This window comes from Nyctereutes procyonoides, unplaced genomic scaffold (assembly GCF_905146905.1).
Source record: "Nyctereutes procyonoides isolate TBG_1078 unplaced genomic scaffold, NYPRO_anot_genome, whole genome shotgun sequence".
Classification (NCBI taxonomy): Eukaryota; Metazoa; Chordata; class Mammalia; order Carnivora; family Canidae; genus Nyctereutes; species Nyctereutes procyonoides.
Window position 1 is genome coordinate 2,932,679 of NW_026575157.1, and position 12,686 is coordinate 2,945,364.

Sequence of the window (12,686 nt, forward strand, 5' to 3'; positions counted from 1 at the left end):
CCCAGGTGCCCTGACTACTTGTGTCTTTTACTATTTGAATTGCCTTTGCCCTTTTATGATTTGTCTCTTCCTAGCCTAACTGAATTGGAAGACCATTATTATATAGGTTATTAGAACTTTGCCAAAAATATTGCAAATATTTTCTCATGGTAACCCAGATTTCGGATGTCCCCTAATTGGGTGGGGGAGGTGGTGGTGGGGGAATGAGACAATGTCCAAATAGCTGTCTTTGTATTTGATCTGTGCCTCAGACTACCAGGATACATGAGCTCAGCATCTCTCTTCTATTCTAAAAAAACATCTTTTCATCCAAAGACCTTACTGAACATAACTATAGAGTTTTCATAGGTTAGATGGAAAACAGGTTCTACAAAACACACCTTAGAGAAAAATCCCTAGTGGACATGTCTGTGCTTATTCATTATCAGCTCTATTTGGGGCTGAAATAGGGAGTGGCTTGCAAACTTGATTGCAAGCCAGTCCATCTCAATTTGATTCCTCAAACTTGTCTTGATGTTCAAAGGGCCCTCCAGTTACCAAAAATCACCCTCCTTAGAAGATAGTTGAGCAACCGTCTTATTTTGAAAATGTTCTTTGGGGATATCATGTCTTGCCCAACTCCAGCAGTTTGAGTATTTCTTCCAATCTTTTTCTGCTAAATCTCTCAAGAGTATTAACTTTTCTTCAACAACTTTCTACAATTTTGTTTTCAGCTTCATTTCTTTTTCTTTTATATAAATTTTATTTATTTATTCATGAGAGACAGAGAGAGAGGCAGAGACACAGGCAGAGGGAGAAGCAGGCTCCATGCATGAAGCCCGAGTGGGACTCGATCCTGTGTCTCCAGGATCATGCCCTGGGCTGAAGGTGGCACTAAACCTCTGAGCCACTGGGGCTGCCCACTCAGCTTCATTTCTAAGTATTTTCTTCTTTGGTTGCTACTACAATTGCTAATTTCCCACTACCACATTATCCAACCAATTATTCTATATATATTGGAAAATGATTGAATTGGATGTATTTTTGTGTGTGAAATCAAGTACTTTACTAATCTATCTCATTGTTCATAATGATATTCTCTTACTTATTTCTCTTAATCTACCATCATCTGCCAATAATGATTGTTGTGTCACCTTCTTTTAAATATCCATACCTCTCAGTACTTTCTCATGTCTAATTATATTAGTACTTCTAAACTGGGAATACTAGTAGTGATGAGAATTCATCTGTCATGACAAAAACTTAAAAAGCTTCCATTAAAAATGATGCTGGCTTTAATATGTTGTGTATACACATGCATATAAAATTTTAATGTCCAAGAAGTTGTATCTTTTCCTATCACACTGATGGCTTGCGTTTCTTATTAAGATATTTGTTTTCTTTTTCTTTCTTTCTTTTTCCTTAAAAAGAAATGTTGGATTTGTCAGAATTTTTAAGACCCAAGTATAGGATTTGTCAAAGGCCTTTTAGGTACCAGTTCATTGATCCACACTAAATTTGAATTATCATTAAATATGCTTAGACATGTTCATGGACTGTTAGTTCCATTTTACTGGTCTACAAGTCATTTCTAATACCAGTCTCATATAATTTTATTTATTGACCATTGTGACACATTATAATAGCTAGTGACAAAAAAAATAGCTAGTGACATGAGTCTCTTTATTTCTCTAGGGCTTTCTTGGCTAATGTGGCTCAATATTCTAATCATTATTTATATTGCTATCATGTAGATAGCAAAAATTAATAAAATAGAAAATAATACAAAATAATTTGGAGTACTTTGATTTCAATTTTTTTTAAAAATCAAGTACCACCAATTCTAGGGGAAGCAGAAATCAATATGAGCTTAAAAACTGATGGACAAAAAAAAAAAAAGCGATGGACAGTTTTGTAGAAGACCTATCTTTTCCAGTTAAAGAAGAGAATAGGAGAAAGAGGAGAAAATTAATTTACAGGGTGATGAAGAAGGCAGACATCCTGATTAAGAGTTATTAGTTTAGGTTGAAGTATATTTGAGTAGGAAAGCACACTTGTTCTACTATAAGAAGGATGTCTATGAAGAAAAACAATTTATTATTTAGCCAAATAATTACTAGAATAAGAACTAAGGAATTATAGTAAGATAAGGAAATAAAATCTAATATAAAATAATGATATTGAGTCAAAGAAGAATAAGAGGATCCTTTTGTAGTTCATGAGCGTGATGATTGGGGGCTCATGCCGTTGTGTGACATGTGCCTCCCTGAAACCTTGTCATGACCATGGCACATTACCTGTCTGACATGAAATTTAAAAAAAAAAAAAGAACTTTAAAAATCTTACAACATGAATAAATGTACCTACCAAACCAGAAATTTCCTATAAACATACTTTGAATTATTTTCTTCTCCAAGGAGTTTATTGTTTTATTTAAATATAATAGTATAAATCTCTGAAAACATCTAATTAATGCCACAGTGGTGGAGAGAGGTTGAGTGATTCCTAGGGAAGCAAGTAGAGATAATTATATGGATAAAGTTCAAATAAGATCTTCATAATATGCTCCCCCTATAACCTTTCCATCTTTCTCATCTCAAGCTGTCCACATTAGATTGAACTCTTTGCACTTCTCAAAGGGCAGCACATCTTCCCCATCACCCCATCCTCCAGCATCCACTCCCTTTTCCTCTAGACATTTGTACTCACAGTGCCAACACAGGATTCAAAAAAATTCTTCTATCTCCGTCTGGGACAGGCAGTGTTTTCTTGGCTTCCATTGCACCTCAGGCATACCTCTCCAAATCCCTGGTTTTCTGGACTGTCCCCCTGAGTATAGATACCATGGAAGGCATCTTAATCTTTCAGTTAGCATTTAGTATATAGTGGTGAAAATAAAAATTTTTTATTTTAAATTGTGGAAATAAAAATTAACTCTTTAGAAAATCTTAAGAGGGACACATTGGTGGCTTAGCAGTTGAGCGTCTGCCTTCAGCTCATGGCCTGATCCTGGGGCCCGGGGAGTGCGTCCCACCCACATGGGGCTCCCTGTGAGGAGCCTGCTTCTCCCTCTGTCTATGTCTCTGCCTCTCTCTGTGTGTCTCTCATGAACAAATAAATAAAATCTTAAAAAAGAAAAAAATCTTAAGAGATTCAGGACACAAATTCGTTACTCACTTTTCACAACGCAGTGAGGTTAAAACGTCACATGATGGCATATCCATAACTGTGACTCAAATCAAGCAAGCCCTCCTCTTCCTGTACTATCTGTAAAGATAAGGTAAGAGAAGGAGTCCAAGTCATTTATATCAGAATAAGGAAATCATAAAGTTAGAAAGACCCATGAAAATCATTCATCCAGTGGTGTCTGGTTGAGCTTTTGATAAAATGCCAATGCCTAGGTCTTATCTCAGGGGAATCTGACTTAGCTCATCTAGTATGGCCAGACAGTTGTATTTTTGGAGTTCCCCAGATGCTTCTAATAAGCACTCAGAATTGAGAACAACTGATACAATCCTACTCCTTCATTTTGCCAATGAGGCAGACATGACAGGTGAAGTCATTTGGGTGGGTGGACCAGAGACACAATGAAAATAAGCAAGGTGCCTCAATATACAATATAGTTCTGTTTCCATCAAATCATATTTAATAACAAATTATTTCTATAAAGGTGAGGAAATAAATCCTGTAAAGTCTAATGACACTATATGATTTATTACAGAAAGAATGATTAGGAAATCAGCAAATCTGGAAGAACCTGCTTACTTAAGATGAGCACTGTGGATGAAATTAGCTGGACCGAAAGTAAATCAACCACAAGCTGCATGTGGTGGCACTTCAAAATAAATGTAATGAGAAGCAATTTGAAGCAAAAAAAAAAAAAAAAAAAAAAAAAAAAGATTCCAACTGCCAGGCAAAGGCAGATTCTGTGCAGGAAATAACTTGGCTGAATAAATAGAACTAGCTAAGACTAGATTATACAAACATGATTTATTTCTAATTCAGACAAAGCTGAACTATACAGCAACTCTATCTACTTATGATTTCCTATCTGTGTAAATCTTAGGCTGGTAATAAGCATGTATTTACAGCTTTCGCAAGTCTTATCCCTGACAAGGAGAAATAAAGGAGGGCTCTCAGGTTCACAGGAACTGAATATGGAAATTACATCAGTGCAAGAGGTCAAATTTTTCTAAGATTTATCTTCCAAATTTAGAATATTTAAAAAGTTAAATTGAGAATGACAATGAGGGAGGTCAATGGAAGAGACAAATTAATATTTATTGGCAGAGAAGGGACCAAGAAAGCATGTGGTGCTGTTTTATTTCCCCGCCGCAGCTCCAATCTCCATCCTCCACTTAAGTCAACTCTATTTCCAGATGGTCTTTCAGTTCCAAGACTCAAAGAAATAGTCTTATATCCAGGATAAAAACTGCTTGCCTTATTACTTGACATATATTTTCATAATTACTTCATACTATTTCTCAACTTTATAAAAATATAATCTTTCAATATATAGGCATCCTATCTCAGTTTGTGATCCCGAACATATAGCAATATGATTTTCTGACTCATACAAACTTTAGGAATATTTGTCTTAGCTTCCTGTTTTTATATATATATATACACACACAAATTTCCATTTTTCATTTCAAGTTGAATTTTTGAGCTAAGAATATGTGATACATGACTCAGATTAGTGAAACTCAGGAAACTAAAAAATGTGCTATAGTCCAGAAAGGATAAGGCCATATGGGTTCTTATGCTCTAAACCAGTGTTAAGGTTGATGTTTAGGTATTGCGAACAGAATAATAAAACTCTAAATAAAGACTATTATTAGCAAATAGGTTACATATATCACAGGTAAGTTGTAACCTTTATTTTTACCATATTAAAGTAATTTCTAGGGGTGACTGGGTGGCTTAATCAGTTAAGTTTCTGCCTCTGGCTCAGGTCATGATCCCAGAGTTCTGTGATAGAGCCCTGCATGGGCCTTTCTGCTCAGCGGGGAGCCTACTTCTCCCTTGCCCTCTGCCCCTCACCCAGCTTGGGCTGTGCTCTCCCTTTTTCTCCCTCTCAAATAAATAAATAAGTTCTTCAAAACTATGTAATTTTTAGTTATTTCAAAGGCTGGTTGGTCAATGTATAGGTTGTAAAGACCCTTTCCATATCTGTCTCCTTCCAGTTATTCATGAGACAAACAGGAGTGATCTGGAAGGAAGACGAAGTAAATCTTTAACCGATCTCAAATGTTTCCTTTTAGTAGCTTTCATAGATATTGTGGCAATTTGGATGAAAGATAACTAATGCTTAAGACTTAGAAATCATCCGTAGATGTTACTCATCCAGGTTCTCATAATGGAAAACTGCCAACTGGATCAACTATTCAAATCAGTATATTTTGTTATTGGGCCATGTGTTTCACAAACTCAGATCCCAAGGCTACAATTCCATTTTAGATCCAATTAAAATGTCAGTCACACCAAAATATCCCCCACCCAATATGATAACCCATAATATTCAGGGTAAACCTGTGAGAAAATAAAAGCAGAAAAGACTTTCAGGCCCCCTATCTACCATCACTTACTAGTTTTTTTGAAAAAATTCAAATGGTTCCAAATTCAAAGTAAAGTTGACTCAATTAGCCAGGAAAATTCACCCCCAAAATGCACTCCTTCACTTTTACACCTTAATCCATTACTTTTCCAATTTTTCCTAACAGAGTTCATGGAAAGCTCTCGGATTTTTTTACACTTATCCCCCTGTAATCTCCTTCCATTCTCCCCACAAGGTACAATGGTACCTAATAATGAGTTGCAAACTTTTTCTGTTATTTGATATTTGCAGGACCTTTGCCATTACTAATCTTCTCTCAGCCAAGTTTACATCTTTAAAATAAGTGTATCCGGGGACACCTGTGGCTCAGGAAATGGATCCTGGGGTCCGGGATCGAGTCCTGCATCGGGCTCCCTCAGAAAGCCAGCTCGTGTCTCTGCCTCTCTCTCTGTATCTCTTATGAATAAATAAATAAAATCTTTTTTTAATTTTTATTTTATTTTTATTTTTTTAATAAATAAAATGTTTAAAACAATAAAATAAGTGTATCCACCTTTGCCTTGTAAAATTATTGTCAAGATTTGTGATAGAGTGGGATGCCTGGGTAGCTCAGCGGTTTACCGCCTGCCTTCGGCCCAGGGCACGATCCTGGAGTCCCACGATCGAGTCCCACATCAGACTCCCCACATGGAGACTCCTTCTCCCTCTGCCTGTGTCTCTGCCTCACTCTCTCTCTGTGTCTCTCATGAATAAATAAAATATAAAATAAAATAAATAATAAAATAAAATAAAATAAAAAGATTTGTGATAAAGTATGTAAAGAAGCCTGATATATATGAAGCATTCATCAAGTGTTAGCTATTATTTTACTGTTTTCCCCTATGTTCTCTATATTCTGTATCTTGCATGAAGAGGCTTAAAGGGAAGATAAGAATTAAGTAATAAATGAAAGCTTGAAAGAATTTTAAAAAATAAATAAATAAACAAAAAAATGGGTTTTCATTTCAGAGCTACTTGCTGATTAGGCAGGATCCTCAAGTCACCTTCTCTGAACCTTGATTCCACTGCACTTTTAGTTTGTGAAGAGGTGGCTTGAATGAGTCCATTTGAACTATTCAACTTACATCATTTGAGAAAATTCATAACCCTAGAGAGAGCTCTTACAAGCATGAACTAACAGAGCAAGCATATCCTCAAACTCTAGAGGTTTTAAGTCTTATTTAGAAGAAAGCAGGGAGTCTCTCCTGTCTGTGGCAGAAACACCACATAAAAGGAAAATTAAAGACTTGTGTGATTAAAAAAAAAAGTCAATTCATAAGAAGTTCTTTAAGTCTACTATTCCAAATCTTCATTTAGTTTCTAATACATTTGAGAGCCACTGAAGACTTTGGAGAATAGTAGTGTGATCAGAACACTACCATGAATACCACAAGAAGTTTGCCTTGTCACTTGGAAGAGATTAGAGGATAGAGAAAGTAAATGATAAAATTTTAGTCACTTGAACAACTGCTAAAGCTGTCCACTGGTAGCTATTACATATTTCAAGTTGTTATAGAAAGTGTAGCTTTCAGTAGGAGATGGAAAACCAACTGTTTCATTGATAAGACTAAAGAAATAAAGAAGACTTTGTGGAGACATAACATCCAATTGAGTATGCACCAAACTTTTGTTCTCACACACATTATCTCCCAAATGCACAATTTTTTAGATGTAAAATATTAATTAATTAATTATTAATTTATTTTAGATGTAAATTTTTTTTAAAAAAATACTTTATTTATTTATTCATGAGAGACACACAGAGAGAGAAAGGCAATGGGAGAAGCAGGCTCTATGCAGGGAGCCCTGAGCCAAAGGCAGACGCTTAACCGCTAAGCCACCCCGGGCATCCCTAGATGTAAAATATTTATTTTTTTTTAAGATTTTTATTTATTTATTCATGAGAGACAAAGAGAGAGAGAGAGAGAGAGAGAGAGGCAGAGACACAGGCAGAGGGAGAAGCAGGCTCCATGCAAGGAGCCCGACGTGGGACTTGATCCCAGGTCTCCAGGATCAGGCCCTGGGCTGAAGGCGGCCCTAAACCACTGAGCCACCCGGGCTGCCCCTTAGATGTAAAATATTTAAAATTCACTTTATTTTGGACATTTCAGACCCTGATCTAGGACTTGGGACTGTGTCACTGACCTTTTGAGTGACCTCTGGCAAACCATGTAGCTATTATTTTTTTTTAAGATTTTATTTATTTATTCATGAGAGACACAGAGAGGGGGAGAGAGAGAGAGGCACAGACACAGGCAGAGAAGCAGGCTCCATGCAGGGAGCCCAATGTGGGACTCAATCCTGGAACTCCAGGATTATGCCCTGAGCCAAAGGCAGGCACTAAACCACTGAGCCACGTAGGGATCCCTCCCATGTAGCTATTATTTTAAATCTTAGGTATTTGGGGCAGCCCGGGTGGCTCAGCGGTTTATTGATGCTTTATTGATGACTCAGCACCATAATAAAACGCTTTCATTATAATGGTGAGCTGTGATTCAGTGCTGTGTGACCCAGCTGCCAAAGGTAGAAAATGCAAGGAAAGCCTACATACACAAAGTTCAGAATAAAAGGAGTAAGAGATGGTTTGCTTTCTAACTACTCATTTCACCCCTGAACTGGATACACCATACTGCATGTCCCACTTTAGGAAGGATATCAGCAAAGTAAAACATTCTAGGGCAACCAGGATGGTGAGTGGTCTTGAAATAAGGTCTAGCCAGGGAAATCACTGAAAGAAGAATTAAAGGTTTTACTTACAAGAGAAAACTTAGAAAATATAAATATTTAAATGTTGGTAGTGTTGTCTTTTGAAGGTGCCTTAGCTATAAACTGCAAATACCTAGATTAGAGAACTAAGACCAATGGGTAAAAATTATTACAGGGGAACACATTTTGGTTCATATAAAAAGAACTCATCTTTGTAATTTGCTTTCGTTCACAATTCATATGCAAGAACCTATTTAGTTTCACAGGTAATAGAAAGATGAGTTACCTAAGTATAGCCCCCCACCCCCACCCCAGTGAGGCAATAGCCTAATGCATTTGGAGCACAGAATATGTGAGATGAGAAGCATACAAAGTTGGAAAAGTAAATGGAACCAGATCATGAGGAACCTGGAAAGCTAAGTTGAGGACACTAGGTTGTTTTAAATAATAATCAGGGGGGTGTGCCTGGGTGACACAGTTAAGCATCAGACCCTTAATTTAGGCTCAAGTCACGATTGCAGGTCTGTGAGATCAAGTTCCATGTTGCACTCCACATTCAGTGGGAAGTCAGCTTATCTCCCTCATCTTCTGTTTCTTATCTCCCTAGCCCTGCGTGCACAGTTTCTCTCTCTAAAATAAATAATTAAATCTTCAGATAAATAAATAAATTTTTTTTTAAGATTTCATTTATTTATTCATGAGACACAGAGAGAGAGAAAGTGGCAGAGACACAGGCAGAGGGAGAAGCAAGCCCCATGCAGGGAACCTGACGTGGGACTTGATCCCAGGTCTCCAGGATCAGGCTCTGGGCTGAAGGCAGCACTAAACTGCTGAGCCACTGGGGCTGCCCCCAGCTAAATAAATAAATAAATAAATAAATAAATAGGTTATTGGGATGAACAAAGCATTTTAAACCCCCTTTTAACTCAAATTTTATTTAGAAAAATAATTATAAAACAAGTTCACTATTAAAAATTCAAAGATAGCAAAATAGGGTACATGCAGAGTGAAAGCACCATCAAACCCAATTCCCCGGGGGTAAACATAAACAATTTAGCTTGTAGCTTTATTTAACCTTTTTGTGGCTCAGGTTCTTCATCTACAATAACAGATAATAACAGCACCTACTTCATAAAGGTGTTATAAGGATTGAGTGAATAATTGCCAGGACACCTGGGTGGCTCAGCAGTCGAGCATCTGCCTTCAGCTCAGGACAATATCCTGGAGTCCTGGGATCGAGTCCTGTATGGAGCTCCCTGCATGGAGCCTGCTTCTCCCTCTATGTCTCCACCTCTGTGTGTGTGTGTGTGTGTGTGTGCGCGCACACGCGTGTCTCTCATGCCTCTCTCTCTCTGTGTCATGAATAAATAAATAAATAAAATCTTGTAAAAAAATTGCCAACTCCATGAAGGCAAGGATTTTGTCAAGTTCAGGGATTCTCAACCTCTGCACCATGGGCATTTTAGGTTGAATAATTCTTTGATGTGAGGAGCAGTCTTGGGCAATGTAGGATAAGTAGCAGCATTCTGGCTTCTACCTGCTAGATACCAGTAGCAATCCCCCTATACATGCATTCTTGTGACAACAAAAAATGTTTGCAGACATAGCCAAATGTCCCTTAGGGGCAACATCACCCCAAGTCAAGAACCATTGATTTCATTTATTGCTGAATATCTTATCACTTAGCATAGTATGCAAAGAATATCTGTGGATGGAATTGATAAATACATTTAAAGATCCTTGAATGGTGCTTGTACATAGGAAGCTTCAGTTAACTGCTAGCAATGTTAGCTATTTTTATTATACTATTTTCCCACAAGACTATGCCACATATAACTATTTCAGCATAGATGAGATCAAAATGTGTATATTTCACTGCAATTTGAAACTTTTAACTAATGATATGTATTAGACATTGTTTTTTTTTTTTAAGATTTTATTTATTTATTCACAAGAGACACACAGAGAGAATGGCAGAGACACAGGCAGCAGGAGAAGCAGGCCCCATGCAGGGAGCCCAACGTGGGACTCGATCCTGGGACTCCAGGATCACGCCCTGGGCCAAAGGCAGGCGCCAAACCGCTGAGCCACCCAGGGATCCCCCTGTATTAGACATTGTTTTATGTCACCATGTATAGATACAGCTCTATCTCAATCATTTTCTTTTTTCATTTTATTTGAATTTCAGTGTAGTTGACATATAATGTTATATTAGTTTCAGGTATACTTATAGTGATTCAGCAGTTCCATACACTACTCAGTGTTCACCAAGATAAATGTACTCTTAATCTCTCCACCTATTTATCTCAATCATTTTCAATGAAGTCATAACATTCTACTATATGGGATATATCCTATCATTTCAATTCATTTATTCAATTCACTACTGATGGATATTTAGGTTAATTCCAACTTACTGCTATTATAAATAATGCTGCAAAGAACACTTTCCATCAAGAATTTTTATTTATTTTTTAAAAGATCAAAAAAAAAATAAAAGATCTAATTTATTTCAAAGAGACAGAGGATGATTGTGGGGAGGGTAAGAGAGGGAGAAGTAGACTCCCCTCTGAGTGGGAACCCCGACACAAGGCTTGACCCTAGGACCCTGGGATCATGACCTGAGCCGCAGGTAAGACACTTAACCGACTGAGCCACCCAGGTGTCCCCATCAAGAATTTTTAGCAACATGGGACTCCTGGGTGGTTCAGGGGTTTAGCACCTGCCTTCTGCCCAGTGCGTGATCCTGGGGTCCTGGGATCGAGTCCTGTGTCAGGCTCCCAGCATGGAGTCTGCTTCTCCTATGCCTATGTCTTTGCCTCTCTCTCTCTGTGTTTCTCATGAATAAATAGCATCTTTAAAAGAAAAAAAGAATTTTTAGCAACATAATGACACAATCTGAGCTATGCAATATGTTATGCCCTCAGTTTAAAGTAAAATAGCCTCATACTAAGCAGCAAAGCTGTATTATTTCTGTATTAATTCTTCAATTTTAGTAGAGAAGAACTTATTGGGACTATTTGTGGAATTTGTTTATATATTTGGTGCCTTGTTCCACAGATAATTTAGGCAGAAATGATAGGTAACTTAGGACAATACCATACCAGTGAAAAACTCTCCATCCAGCCATCTCACATATCTAGAACCCCCGACGGGAAAATAGAATAAACCACCAAGTCTCACTGCATTAAATAGATGTTATAAGATCCATGCACTAAGTCAGTATTTTTCAATCATTAAAACACACACACATATACACAGGCCCTCACCTATTACTTATTTAATTTTAGACATAATTATAATAAGTTTGGTTATCTGGGTTATCTAGTCCGCAGGCAACCTGAACAGTACATTGCCGCACATTTCCTTGGCATTAACAATTCTACAAAGGGCTTTGTCATCCATTATTAGTTGTTCAAATTCCACGAATAGTCCCAATAAGTTCTTCTCTACTAATAAATTGAAGAATTAATACAGAATTAATATGGCTTTGCTGCTTAGCATGAGGCTCTTTTACTTTAAAATTAGGTTCATAAAAAGTAATTTTAAAAATAATAAAATTAGGTTCATGTTCATGAAGTAAAGTTAGAAGTACAGGGAAAGGAAGAAATCCACTATTTAAAAATGCACCACTATTTATTTTTCGCTACCACTTTTTAGCACCTAGGCATTATAATACATAATGCTTAGGCGTTAAGGGTATTCCATAACCTGTCATCATTCTCTCACTATAAGAGACCCATCATTAACCTTTCCATTAATTCCATATCTTCCAGATCTTCCTAAATCAACACCTACTCTAAATTACTACTCAAATTAAACCCTAGTTTTACATCTACATTCTCTCTGTTTTAGTCTGAAAAGCCTACAAGCTTTCCTGTCTAGTCCCCATTTCTGCCTCACTCCAGAATCTGGCTTGAAGCCTGGACTTTCTCAAATCCAATTGCTTGCAAGTAAATCCTCTCTCAAACAGCTCTCTCACATGCCTGTATTAAAAATAGCTAATATGAAAAAAAAATAGCTAATATGACTCACCAACGCTTTTTACTCACTCACACTAAAAGGCAGCTCTTCCATTCCCAAGGATGGAAGAGTGGAGGAGGGAAATGTGTGAAGAAAAGCACCCAATATTCGGAAACAATTTTCTGAATTTCATATTAATGTTGAATTTTATTCCTGTTATTTCCATCAGGAAACATATCTGCAAGTGATTTTATGTGGAATTGTCCTTTTTTAGCTGATGTTCCTGGAGAGTTATATTTTCTTAAATGTCTGGTACAGCTAATATGGCACTGTCATGTTTATTCGTGGATCACCCTGTTTAGACTAATACTAGAATGGCTTTGGCTTCAAAAATGGCTTGTGTCAAACTCTCTTCTGCCTTAGCATTCTGAAATAACCCTGT

General features: G+C 37.1%; 1 non-coding gene across 1 annotated transcript; it reads left to right on the top strand.

Annotated features, from left to right (window-relative positions):
* Positions 1 to 2,182: 2,182 nt before the first annotated feature.
* Positions 2,183 to 2,286, top strand: LOC129502328 (small nucleolar RNA U13). Its single transcript, XR_008662940.1, has one exon. It is a non-coding gene; the product is annotated as a small nucleolar RNA U13 (small nucleolar RNA).
* The last annotated feature ends 10,400 nt before the right edge of the window (positions 2,287 to 12,686 follow it).